Source organism: Artibeus jamaicensis, unplaced genomic scaffold (assembly GCF_021234435.1).
Source record: "Artibeus jamaicensis isolate MK-2021 breed Jamaican fruit bat unplaced genomic scaffold, CSHL_Jam_final contig_233, whole genome shotgun sequence".
Lineage (NCBI taxonomy): Eukaryota > Metazoa > Chordata > Mammalia > Chiroptera > Phyllostomidae > Artibeus > Artibeus jamaicensis.
The window spans coordinates 63,212,189-63,224,521 of NW_026521486.1; positions in this window are offsets into that span (position 1 = coordinate 63,212,189).

The following is a 12,333-nucleotide window of genomic DNA, read 5'->3' on the forward strand; positions in this document are numbered from 1 at the left end:
CCTCATGCCATGGACACATGGAACAAATTTTTTCTTAAAAAGACCTAAAAACTAGCTGAGCAGTATTTCATATCAGCAAACAAAGAAAAGGGCCACATCAAGGTCGGTCAGGGAGGCTGAGATGTGGTCTCACTGTAAACCCCACCCCAGGTGCAGCAACCCACAATCAGCAAGACGTTCTCCCTGATGCAAATTAAAATCACAATGAGATACCACCTCACACCAGACAAAGCAACAAAGAACAAGTGTTGGAGAGGTGGAGAAAAGGGAACCCTAGTGCACTGTTGTTGGAATTGCAAAGTGGTGCAACCACTATGAAAAACAGTATGGAATTTCCTCAGAAAACTAAAAATGAAACTGCCTTTTGACCCAGCAATTCCACTGCTAGGATTATATCCTAAGATCCTTGAAACACCAATCCAAAAGAACCTATACATCCCAATGTTCATAGCAGTACAATTTACATAGCCAAGTGCTGGAAGCAACCTAAGTGTCCACCAGTAAATGAATAGATAAAAAAACTATGGTACATTTACATAATGAAATTCTATGCAGCAGAAAGAAAGAAGGAGCTCCTACCCTTTGCAACAGCATGGATGGAACTGGAAAGCATTATGCTGAGTGCAGTAAGCCAGGCGGTGAAAGACAAATACCATATGATCTCACCTTTAACAGGAACCTAATCAACCAAACGAACAGCAAAATATAACCAAACACACTGAAATTGAGACCAGACCAGAGGGAGAGGGGAGGGAATTTCAGGGGAAAGGGTGAAGGGTTTTGCAGGAATAAGTATAAAGGACACATGGACAAAAACAAGGGTGGGGGTGGGAAATGGGAGGGAGGTTGAGAGGGCTGGGGTGCTGAGCTGGGGTGGAGGGAAATGGCAGAAAACTGTACTTGAACAAAAAATTTTTTAAAATACACTGGAGGACAAAGAGTTCTCCCTGAGGAGCGAAGCATTGGAACCCCACATCAGGCACCGCAACTTTTAAGACCTATACCTGAGAGATCAGCCCTCAGAACATCTGGCTTTGAAAACCAACAGAACTCATGTCCATGAGACCCATAGGGCTGTAACAAATTAAGAGATGCCTCTTATTAAAGTGCTGAAGCACCATCACCGGCCCCAGGGTCCAGTGCAGAAGGACCCTTTGAAAAGCACCCAGACTTTACGTGAGAGTCATCTGCTAATCTGAAAGCACTGACAGGAGGCATGGGGCCTATCGGGTACTCTCTGGGGATGGAGGCACTGGCGGCTGCTCCTTGTACACTCTTCGTCTACTTTGTTAAAACTGGTGGGTGGCATTTTTTCTTTCTGTTTCCTCAGTAAATGCCATCTTTGCACTCTGCATCTACCATGGTCCACACCACCACTATTTCTTGAAAGGGAACTTTTATATGTGTTTGGTGCCCTGGTTTTTGCAGCTTCAGCCCAAAGGATGCTTCATTATCTCTGGGCTCTGAAGGCCAGGGGTGCTTGTATTCCTAGGCCCTTGGGGTGATAACAAGGTGAGAAACTGTTCTTGGGAGAGTACCACCCCCAGGGCACTGCACAAACAGTAGAGTGAAACATACCCCCAGTCTTGAGAAAGGGGCCTATTTGCTTGTTCACAAGCTGTGGCTTGCAGGGCAGACTTCTGGTCTGGCACACATCTGGAGCTCCATAGAGGTGCACTCAGAGAACAGAAATCAGTGGACACAATCTGCAGTCCCTCCGTACACCTCACTGCTATCTCCCAGAAAGGAGCTTACACCCTTGTACGACACCCTCGTTTTATAGTTGCTCCCAGGGGCCCTCTGGTGGCCTGTTGGGCTTATGCTCGTGGGTCCAGAAAAACTAATCAATGGAGAGTTCTTAAACAACTACCACCCTCAGGATACAGTAAGAGGAAATAGACCCAGGAGCTCAGACTTCCTGGGAAGGAATCCTATAAGATTATTTTCGTATCTGCAACCTGAGGGTAAACACACATATTCAGGCTGACTGCAAATCTTTCCAGAGACCTCAGAAGTCAAGTCCTATCTTTGCACTTTCCCCCTGTTGCATATTAGAGCACAAGTATCTCTTGGAAGGGAGCTCTTCTGTGTGTCTAGTGTTCCAGTTTTTAGGTCTGGTGCCCTGATTGTTGTGGCTGCTTCCCAAGAGACACTCCATGAACACCTATTTCTGGTGGCAAGGGGGCTTGTCTTCCTGGGTCCCAACAGACTATAACAATTGGGGAGACAGTTCTAGGCAGGCTACCACATTCATGACACTGCATAAACAGTAGACTGAAATACACCCTCTGTTTGTTTCTCTGGAAGACGCCTACTCTCTTGTGCTAAAGTGTTAGCCTCAGTAGCAGGGTTCAGGTCGACACACATCTAGAGGCCTGCCTTTGTCCTTCTCGGGGAATGCAGGAAGGAGAACTCCATCTTTGCTCTATCCTTCTGCCTCATTACAACTCCCTGGTATCTACCAGGAGGAAGCTTATCCACACCCAGAACCCTGATTTATGCATTTGTCACCCAGGGGACATCTCCATGTGCCTGGTCTTGTGGCCAGGAGGGCTTGTGTTTGTTAACCGACAGGATGGTATATATTTGTCTACTTTAAAAGCTTCTGCCTGAGAGTCTTGCTTCCTATCAGCCTGCATCTAGGTGCTGACTGAGAAACTCCCTCCCACTGGCACACAGACAGGTCTTGCCACACTCTCCAAAATGGGGAGTGATTAAAAATAAAGTAGACTGCTTGGAAAATCACAAAGGTTGGAGACACAACCAAGAGTTAGGGCAAGGAGGAAACATCCAGATCCAAGAAGCTCAGATAGTTCCAAATAAGACAAACTCAAGAAACCTACAGTAAGACATATTATATATAAATGACAAAAGTTAAAGACAAGGAGATAATCTTAAAAGTAGCAAAAGAAAAACAACTTGTTATGCACAAGGGAACTCCTCCCATAAAACTGGTTTTTCAGCAGACACTTTATAGGCCAAAAAGGAGTGAAGCGATATATTGAAAGTGCTAAAGGAAAAAAAATTCCAACCAATGATACTATGCCCAGCAAAATTATCACTCACAGGAGAGATAAGAGCTTTCTACAGAAGCAAACAGCAAGAGTTCATCACAAGTGTACTGGCCTTACAAGAAATATTAAAGGGACTTCCTTCAGCTGAAAATAAAGTGACAAACCAACAATTTTCACTTACAAAGCTAGTATGAAGGTTATAAAACAAATGTAGTAAAAGTAACTATACAATAATCAGATATAACTTACACAAGATAAAAAGTAATGAAATGTAACATTAAAACCATAAAAAGATTGTGGGGGAACAAACTTACCAACTTAAAACTTATAACAATCTATAAATATAGATTTATATTTATATCTATAGATTTATATTTATATCTATAAATATAGGTCTATATTTATAGATTGTTATATGTGGGCTTCATGGTAACCATAAAGCAAAAAAAATAGTAAATACACAAAAGCTAAAGGCAAAGTTATATAAATACACCACTAAGGAAAATCACTAAACCACAAAGGAAGAAAGAGAAGAACCACAAACAGCTAGAACATACGTAACAAAACAGCCACAAGTATATACCTATCAATAATTACTTTCATGTAAGAGTCATCTGAGTTCTGGCCAGGATGGAGGCATAGGTAAAAACACTTTGCTTCCTCGCACAGCCAAAAGGAGGATAACAACCAATTAAAAAATAAACAACCAACAACAACAAAAACAACCAGAATTGCCAGGAAATCAAACTGCATGGAAATCTGACAACCAAGGAGATAAAGCAACATTCATCCAGACTGGTAGGAGGGGCAGAGAGGATGTGCAGCAAGGTGGCAGACTGCCTGGGTAAGGCAGGGACTGGCAGACCAGGATATCCCACATTTGTGCCTGGATAAACAGGGAGGAACCATGGGGAGTGAGACAGGCTGCATAACCCAGGGTTCCAGCATGGGGATGCTAAACACTCAAAACCTCAGCCTGTAAGAACCTGTGGGCATTGTGGTGGCAGGAGAAACTCCCAGTCTCACAGGAGAGTCTATTGGAGAGGGCTGCAGGGTCCTAGAACATACACAAACCCACCCACCTGGAAATCAGCACCTGAAAGGGCACACTTTGCTTGTGGGAAGTGAAGGAAAGTAGGGCCAGAATCCAGCAAGAGGCAATGTTCTCCCTCTGACCCCTCCCCCACAGATAGAGCCATAGTGCAGCAAAGAGGGTTGCCCTGCCCTGATGAATACCTAAGGCTCTGGCCCTTAAAATGTAAGAGGTGCTCTGAGAGAAAGAAATATGGTCCAAATGAAAGAACAGATCAAAATTCTAGAAAAGGAACTAAACAACGAGAAGATGGACAATCTCTATCAGATGCAGAGTTCAAAACACTGGTAATCAGGATGCTCACAGAAATGATTGAGTTTGGTTGCAAAATAAATGAAGAAATGAAGGCTATATAATGTGAAATAAGAGAAAATATACAAAGAATGAATGGTGAATGGAAGGAAGCTGGAACTCAAATCAATGATTTGGATCAAAAGAAAGAAATAAACATCCAACCAGAACAGAATGAAGAAATAAGAATAAAAAAAAAAAAAGAGAGAGAGACTCAGGAACCTCTGGGACAACTTTAAATGCTCCAACATCCAAATCATAGGGGTGCCAGAAGGTGAAAAGGAAGAGCAAGAAACTGAAATCTTATTTGAAAAAATAATGAAGAAAAACTTCCCCAATCTGGTGAAGGAAATAGACTTCCAGGAAGTACAGGGAGCTCAGAGAGTCCCAAAAAAACTGGACCCAAGGAGGAACACACCAAGGCACATCATAATTACATTACCCAAGCTTAAAGATAAGGAGAGAAACTTAAAAGCAGCAAGAGGAAAGGAGACAGTTACCTACAAAGGAGTTCCCATTAGATTATTAGCTGATTTCTCAAAAGGAACCTTATAGGCAAGAAGGGGCTGGAAAGAAGTATTCTAAGTCATGAAAGGCAAGGTCCTACATCCAAGATTACTCTATCCAACAAAGCCATCATTGACAATGGAAGGGCAGATAAAGTGCTTCCCAGATAAGGTTAAGTTAAAGAAGTTCATCATCACCAAGCCCTTAGTATATGAAATGTTAAAGGGATTTATCTAAGAAAAAGAAGATCAAAACTATGAACAGTAAAATGACAACAAACTCACAGCTATCAACAACTGAACATAAAAAACAAAAACTCAGGAAACAACTAGAACAAGAACAGAATCACAGAAATGCAGATTACATGGAGGGTTATCAGTGGGCACAGAGAGGGGGAGATTGGTGGGGGGAAGGTACAAAAAGAAGAAGCATAATTGGTAGGCACAAAATAGGGGGAAGTTAAAAATAGTATAGGAAATGGAGAAGCCAAAGAACTTATATGTATGACTGATGGGCATGAAGTAAGGTGGGGGAATGCTGGTGGGGGGATGCAGGGGAGAGGGAATAAAGGAGAGAAAAAATTGGGACAACTGTAATAGCATAATCAATAAAATATACACTAAAAACTTTAAAAAAATACTTTCATGTAAATGGACTAAATTCTCCAATAAAGATACAGAATGAATAGATTTTTAAAAAGATTTTATTTACTTATCTTTAGAGAGGAAGGGAAGGAGAGAGAGAGAAATATCACTGTATGGTTGCTTCTCATGGGTCCTCTGCTGGGAACTGGCCTACAACCCATGTATGTGCCCTGACTGGGAATTGAACCGTGATCCTTTGGTTCACAGGCCCGCACTCAATCCACTGAGCTACACTAGAGAATGAATAGATTTTTAAAAACCCAAGATAGCCCTGGCTGGTGTAGCTCAGTGGATTGAGCATGGGCCTGTGAAGCAAAGGATCGCCAGTTCAATTCCAGTCAGGGCACATTCCTGGGTTGCAGGCCAAGTCCCCAGTAGGGGACACATGAGAGGCAACCACACATCGATGTTTCTCTCTCACTCTTCCTCCTTCCCTTTCTCTCTCTAAAAATAATAAATAAAATTTTTTCAAAAAAGATACATCTATATGCTGCCTATAAGAGACTCACTTTAGATATAAGAACACACACAGGCTGAAAATGAAGAGATGGAAGAAGATGTTCTATGCAAAGGAAAACCAAAAGAAACATGTACTCGCTATATGTATATCATAAAAATAGACTTTAAAACAAAGACTGTAATAAGAGATAAAGGGCATTATAAAATAATCAAGGGGGGTCAATCTAACAAGGGAATATAATATACGTATATATCTATTCATCCAAATTAGGACCACCTAAATATATAAAACAAATATTAACAGTCCTAAAGGAAAAAGTACAGAACATTACGATAATAGTAAGTGACTTTAATACGTGACTTACATCAATGGATAGACCCAGATAGAAAATCAATAAGAAAACATTTGACTTAAATCACATGCTAGACCAGATGAAATGAACAGATACCTACATAACATTTCTTCCAAAATGAACACAATATCCATTTTCCTCAAATGCACATGAACTTTCAAATAGAGATCATGTGAGGCCACAAAAGAAGTCTTAAGAAATTTAAGAAGATTAAAATAGTATCAACATTTTTTCATACAAAAATTATATGAAAATAGAAATTAATTACATGAAGAAAATGGGAAAATCCACAAATATATAAAGATTAAATAAGATGTTACTTAACAACCAATGGGTCAACAAAAAATCAAAATAAAAAATATATAAAATATTAGTATTTATGGATGTATCAAAAACAATTCTAAGAGGAAAGTTCATAGCAATAAATCGGTACCTGAAGAAACAAGAATAGCTAATTTTAACAATACCTTAGAAAATTATACACCATAATCGAGTGGGATTTTTACCAGGTTTGCAAGGGTGGTTCAATATCCACAAAACAATTGTGATTCATTACATCAACAAAACCAAGGATAAAAATTATATGATCATCTTAATAGATGTAGAAAGGGCATTTAACAAAATTCAACATCCATTTATGATGAAAACTCTTGACGAAGGCCATATATAACAAGCCCACAGCTAACATTATACTCATTGGTAAAAAGATGAGAGCTTTTCCTCTAAGATCAGGAACAAGACAAAAATGTGTACTCTCACCACTATTATTCAATATAGTATCGGAAGTTCTAGACACAGCAATTAGACAAGAAATAAAAGGCACTCAAATTAGAAAGGAAGAAGTAAAATTGTCACTATCTGCAGATAACATGATACTATGTATATAAAACCCTGAGGAATCCAAGAAAAACTAATACAATTAATAGTAGAATTCAGTAGAGTTGTAGGATATGAAATCAATACACAGAAATCTGTTGTGTTTCAATATACTAATAACAATGAACAGAAGGAGAAATTAAGAAAACAATCTCATTTACAATTACATCAAAAAGAATAAAATACCTAGGAATAACTTTAACCAAGGAGATGAAATACATGTAGTCTGAAAACTATAAAACACTGAAAAAAGAAATTGGAGGTACAAATAAATGGAAGAATATATGGTACTCATGGATTGGAAGGATTAATACTGTTAAAAAGATAATACTATCCAAAGTAATCTTGCATATTAAATGCAATCCCTATCAAAATTCCAATGGCATTTTTTACAGAAATAAAACAAATAATTGTAATAATTGTATGGAACCACAAAAACCCTGAATAACCAAGAAAATCTTGAGAAAGAAAAACAAAGCTGGAGGGGTCATTCTCCCTGATTTCAAACTCTATTACAAACTACAGTAATCAAAACAGTATGGTATTGGCATAAAAAAAGATATAGATCAGCCCTGGCTGGTATAGCTCAGTGGATTGAGCACGGGCCTGCTAACTGAAGTGTTGCCAGTTCAATTCCCAGACCGGGTACATGCCTGGGTTGCAGGCCAGTTCCCCAGAATGGAGTGCAACCACACATTGATGTTTCTCTCCCTCTCTTTCTCCTTCCCTTCTCCTCTCTCGAAAAATAAATAAATAAAATACTTTTAAAAAGATATAGATCAATGGAACAGGATTGAGTGTCCAGAAACAAACCCACAAATATATTGTCAATTAATTTATGACAATGGAACCAATACTATACAATGGTGATAGGGCAATCTTTTCAATAAATGGTACTGGGAAAATTAGACAGCCACATCCAAAAGAATAAATACAGACCACTATTTTACACTATACACAAAAAGTAACTCAAAATAAATGAAAGACTTAAGTGTATGACCCAAAACCATAAAACTCCTCAAATAAAATGTAGGTGTTAAGCTCCGTGACATGGGTCTTGATGAATTTTTGAACCAGACAACACCCACCCCCAAATCAAAAATATACAAATGGGACTACATCAAACTAAAAAGTTTGGGCACAGTGAATAACCATCAACGAGTGAAGAGACAACCTACCGAATGGCAAAAGATATTTGTAAATGATATGTCTGATAAGGGGTTAATACTCAAAATATACAAAGAATTCATAAATTGAAACCAAACCCTCCCAAATCAAACAATCCAACTAGAAAAATGGGCAGAGGATCTGAATGTACATTTCTCCAAAATGAACATACGCATGGCCAACAGATGTATGAAAAGGTGCTCAACATCACTAATCATCACGAAAATGCAAATGAGAGCCACAGTAAGATATTCACATTAAGATATTGAAATGTCCTCATTTTAGGTAGTAGGTAGTCAGTCTTACTGCATCATCAGCTACCATCCCTAGGGTGTGAACCAGGACTAGTGTGGGTGAGAAGGTCTCTGCAGCTTTCCTGTTACCAGTGAACTCCTTCCTTCCTATGATTCCTCTGCCTCCCACTGCTCAAACTGTCCACCCCGACTCACAGGGAAGCATCCTGCAGGCAAGCTGTGTAACTAGGTGACTGCACTGTCAGCCACTATTCTGGTCAAACTGTCTTAGCATTTTCCTTATCTTGAATTCTTTTTGTAAATTACCTTATTTCTCTTATAAACTTATTCATGTGCATTTTTACTAATAAGTCACTGCTTAATGAAACATTCTATTTTCAATCGGATAATCCTGAGGATGGTGGACTCTAGATCCTAGAAGTCATGATTATAATACCACTAACCTTCCTGCACCCTGAGAGTGAGATATTGGGGCTGGATATCTGGAATACAGTATGTTCCTTAACTCTCAAGTGGAAATGGCACAGGCAATCCTTAATCAGATTTCTAACTAAGGTAGAAACCTATTTTATATTTAAGATTAAAAACTTAGCCCTGGCAGGATAGCTTATTTGGTTAGAGCATCATCCCAATAGGCCAAGGTAGAAGGTTCGATCCTTGGTCAGCACTTACGAGAATCATCCAATGAATGAATGCATCAGTAACTGGACCGACCAATTGCTCTTTCTTTCTCTCTTGCTCTTGCTCTCTCTCTCTCCTTTCCTCTCTCTCTAAAATAAATGGATAAATAAATAAAAGTCAAAATAAAATATTTTCTAGACAAAGGAATTTTAGAACATGATAATTATATGATATTGGTATAATGTTTCAAAACCTAGAAAATAATAAAGGTTATTTCAGAATGCTTAGAGGCTTCTTAAAGTTATAGATCCTATAAAGTTTTTACTTATTAAGGTTAATTTTTTCTTCAAGGAAAGAACAGCAAAAGTGTATATTTAATATTAGGCTTTTAAATACTTACAGGAAATGATTTACCATGGTGTTTATATTTATAATTCTATAATTACAAGAAATATAGTTTTAAAAAGCTCCACTGAAATGAAACTTTGCAAAAGAGGATAATATCCTATGTTACTTGTTTCATTTAAAACTTTAATGTCAATCGAAATTATTTCTTATTATCAAGTTTTGCTTGGAAGTTGCCCCAAAAGTCCATTGTTTTCATTTGAGAACACTATCAAATTAAATATTAAAAGACAATAAAACATCAATTGTCACAGTGTTTGGAAGCCTTCTAATAGGGGCAAACTCACTAAATGATGTCTAAAATAATCTTTTTATTCTAAATATAGTGCTGTCATTACAATTAAAAAATACAGACAGGAAGAAAAATAATAATTTGATACCTAAAATAAAGTTATTGTGGTAAATTTCTTTCCAAAATTTTCTGTGCATACAGTTTCTTACACACTTGTCAACAAGCAATATATGCAATTTTAAATTATGCTTTTTGCGACGTGGCTGATATGGCTCAGCAGATTAAGTGCTGGCCGGTGAACCAAAGGGCCACCGGTTTGATTCCCAGTCAGGGTTCGTGCCTGGGTTGCAGGCCAGGTCCCCACTTGGGGGCATGTGAGAGGCAACCACACACTGATGTATCTCTCACACATTGATGTGTTTGCCCCTTTCTTTCTCCCCACTTCTCATCTCTCTAAAAATAAATAAATGAAACATTAAAAAAAATAAACAAATATTTAAAAAGAAACCATGTTTTGCATTTACCATTACATATTAGTCATTTTTCCATTCATCAAAAACCATAATTTAATTTTTGTACTTCCTGAAATGTATGTACCATTATTTACTCATTGATTCTCTTATTTTTGGTTAATTGCATAGTTTCAGTTTCCTCTTATTTAAATCGAACATCTATCATCTAGTTATCTAGTTATAGCTTAATGTGTGTTTTGGGGTTTGCTGTTAGGATAAACTTCTAGGAGTAAAATTACTGGATCAAAATGGTTTACTAGTTTATACTATCAACAACATGAGATGATGCTGACTATAGGTCAAAAACGCTGCTAAATTTGGCTTGTAGAGAGTGCAACTCACCAGTAAAGATTAAATCTTCGGTTTTACAATCCGTATATCAAATTCTAATATATGTTCCTTTCAGTGCAAAGAGTAAAGATTTTATTACCACCCTACAGAAAAAAAAACCTGGTACTCGTTTTTCATTATTTTTATCTTATGTATATGCGTATGTAAGGTTTCCATGTTTTACCCACTAAATCACTTTCACTGTTTCTAGAAATTTTTATGCTTTTTTTCTACATCTTGAAAGTTTTTCAAGATGCCCAGAGCTAACCCTGCAGCAGAGACCAAACAACAGGGTCCTTGTTCTGCAGTGTGGACTCGGCATTGCCCAGCCCTGGTTCATTTTCAGGCCTCTCTGCATCCAGGTGTGGCTGTGGCTTTGTTCTTGCCAGGAGAAGGTGAACAGAAGGGAACTATGTCGCTTTGTACCTTTTTGGATTTACAAGAAGCAGGGATGCCTTCTCCTCATATCTTTCTCCATGCTCTGAGAAATCTGAGGGGCTGCAGCTGGGTGCCCAGGAGGGCAGGTCACCCCTCAACCTCTCTGCTACATGTCCCTTCCTCCTGGCAGCGAGACCTTTGGCAGGCCCATGGAAGATTTTTTTTAATCTCTTCTGGAGCCTGACAAAGATATTCTTACATCAGTCCTTTTACATTTTTCTATTTCTTTTTTTGAAGATTTCACATATTTGTAAAGAGGGGGGAAGGGAGGGAAAGGAGAGGGTGAGAAACAGTGATGTGAGAGAGAAACAGGGGTCAGCTGCCTCTTATGCTCACCCCGACTAGGGACTGAACCCACAACCCACGGACATGCAGTGACCTTTTGCTTTGTGGGTAGGTACCCAACTACCTGAGCTAAACCAGTCGGGGCTCGCACATTAGTCCTTAAATGCCTCCTGGGACACTCGCGTAATGAGTCCTTCATTTGGGAGGGGAATCTTGTCCCTCTTGTGACCAGTATCACACTACTGTCCTCCCTTTGCCTCTGTGGGCAGAATGCATCTCAAGTGAAACACTGAGGACTTTCAAATTCCTGCAGGAAGATGAGCACAGGTCAACCCCATTCTCAGATCCCTAAATGTAAAAGGGAGTTCAGCTGCCCGATTCAGCCCACAGGGAGGGCCAGTGGGCAGTGCAGTCCACTTTCCAGTTTTATTGGAAGCCTCGCTCCCCGCTCTCAGCTTGAGAGCTTTTCTTGAACAAGCAGGACAAAACTGGCTTGGCCACCTCATATGTATTTTCAAATCTTCATTTTTCTCAGTTTCCCTAAACTTTTTGCCCTTAAATTTAGGAGGACATAATTTTCTCTTTTACTTTTTTTCTTGGTCTATTTTTTTTTAAACTCCTCCTAGTGTACTGGAGACTCTGTACTTCAAATGATGAGTGGGAGACAGAGTGTTCTTCACCCGCACCCTGGAACTCATGAATACTTCCAGTTTTTTACTTTTTTCTTTCCAAAAAAATAGCACTAACCTATAGCTGCTGTTCTGTAATGTGCTTTATCTCCTAAAATGGCAAGAATTTCTTATCATATAATACATATACACCTGTATTTTCACTTTAATATCTTTACTGAAA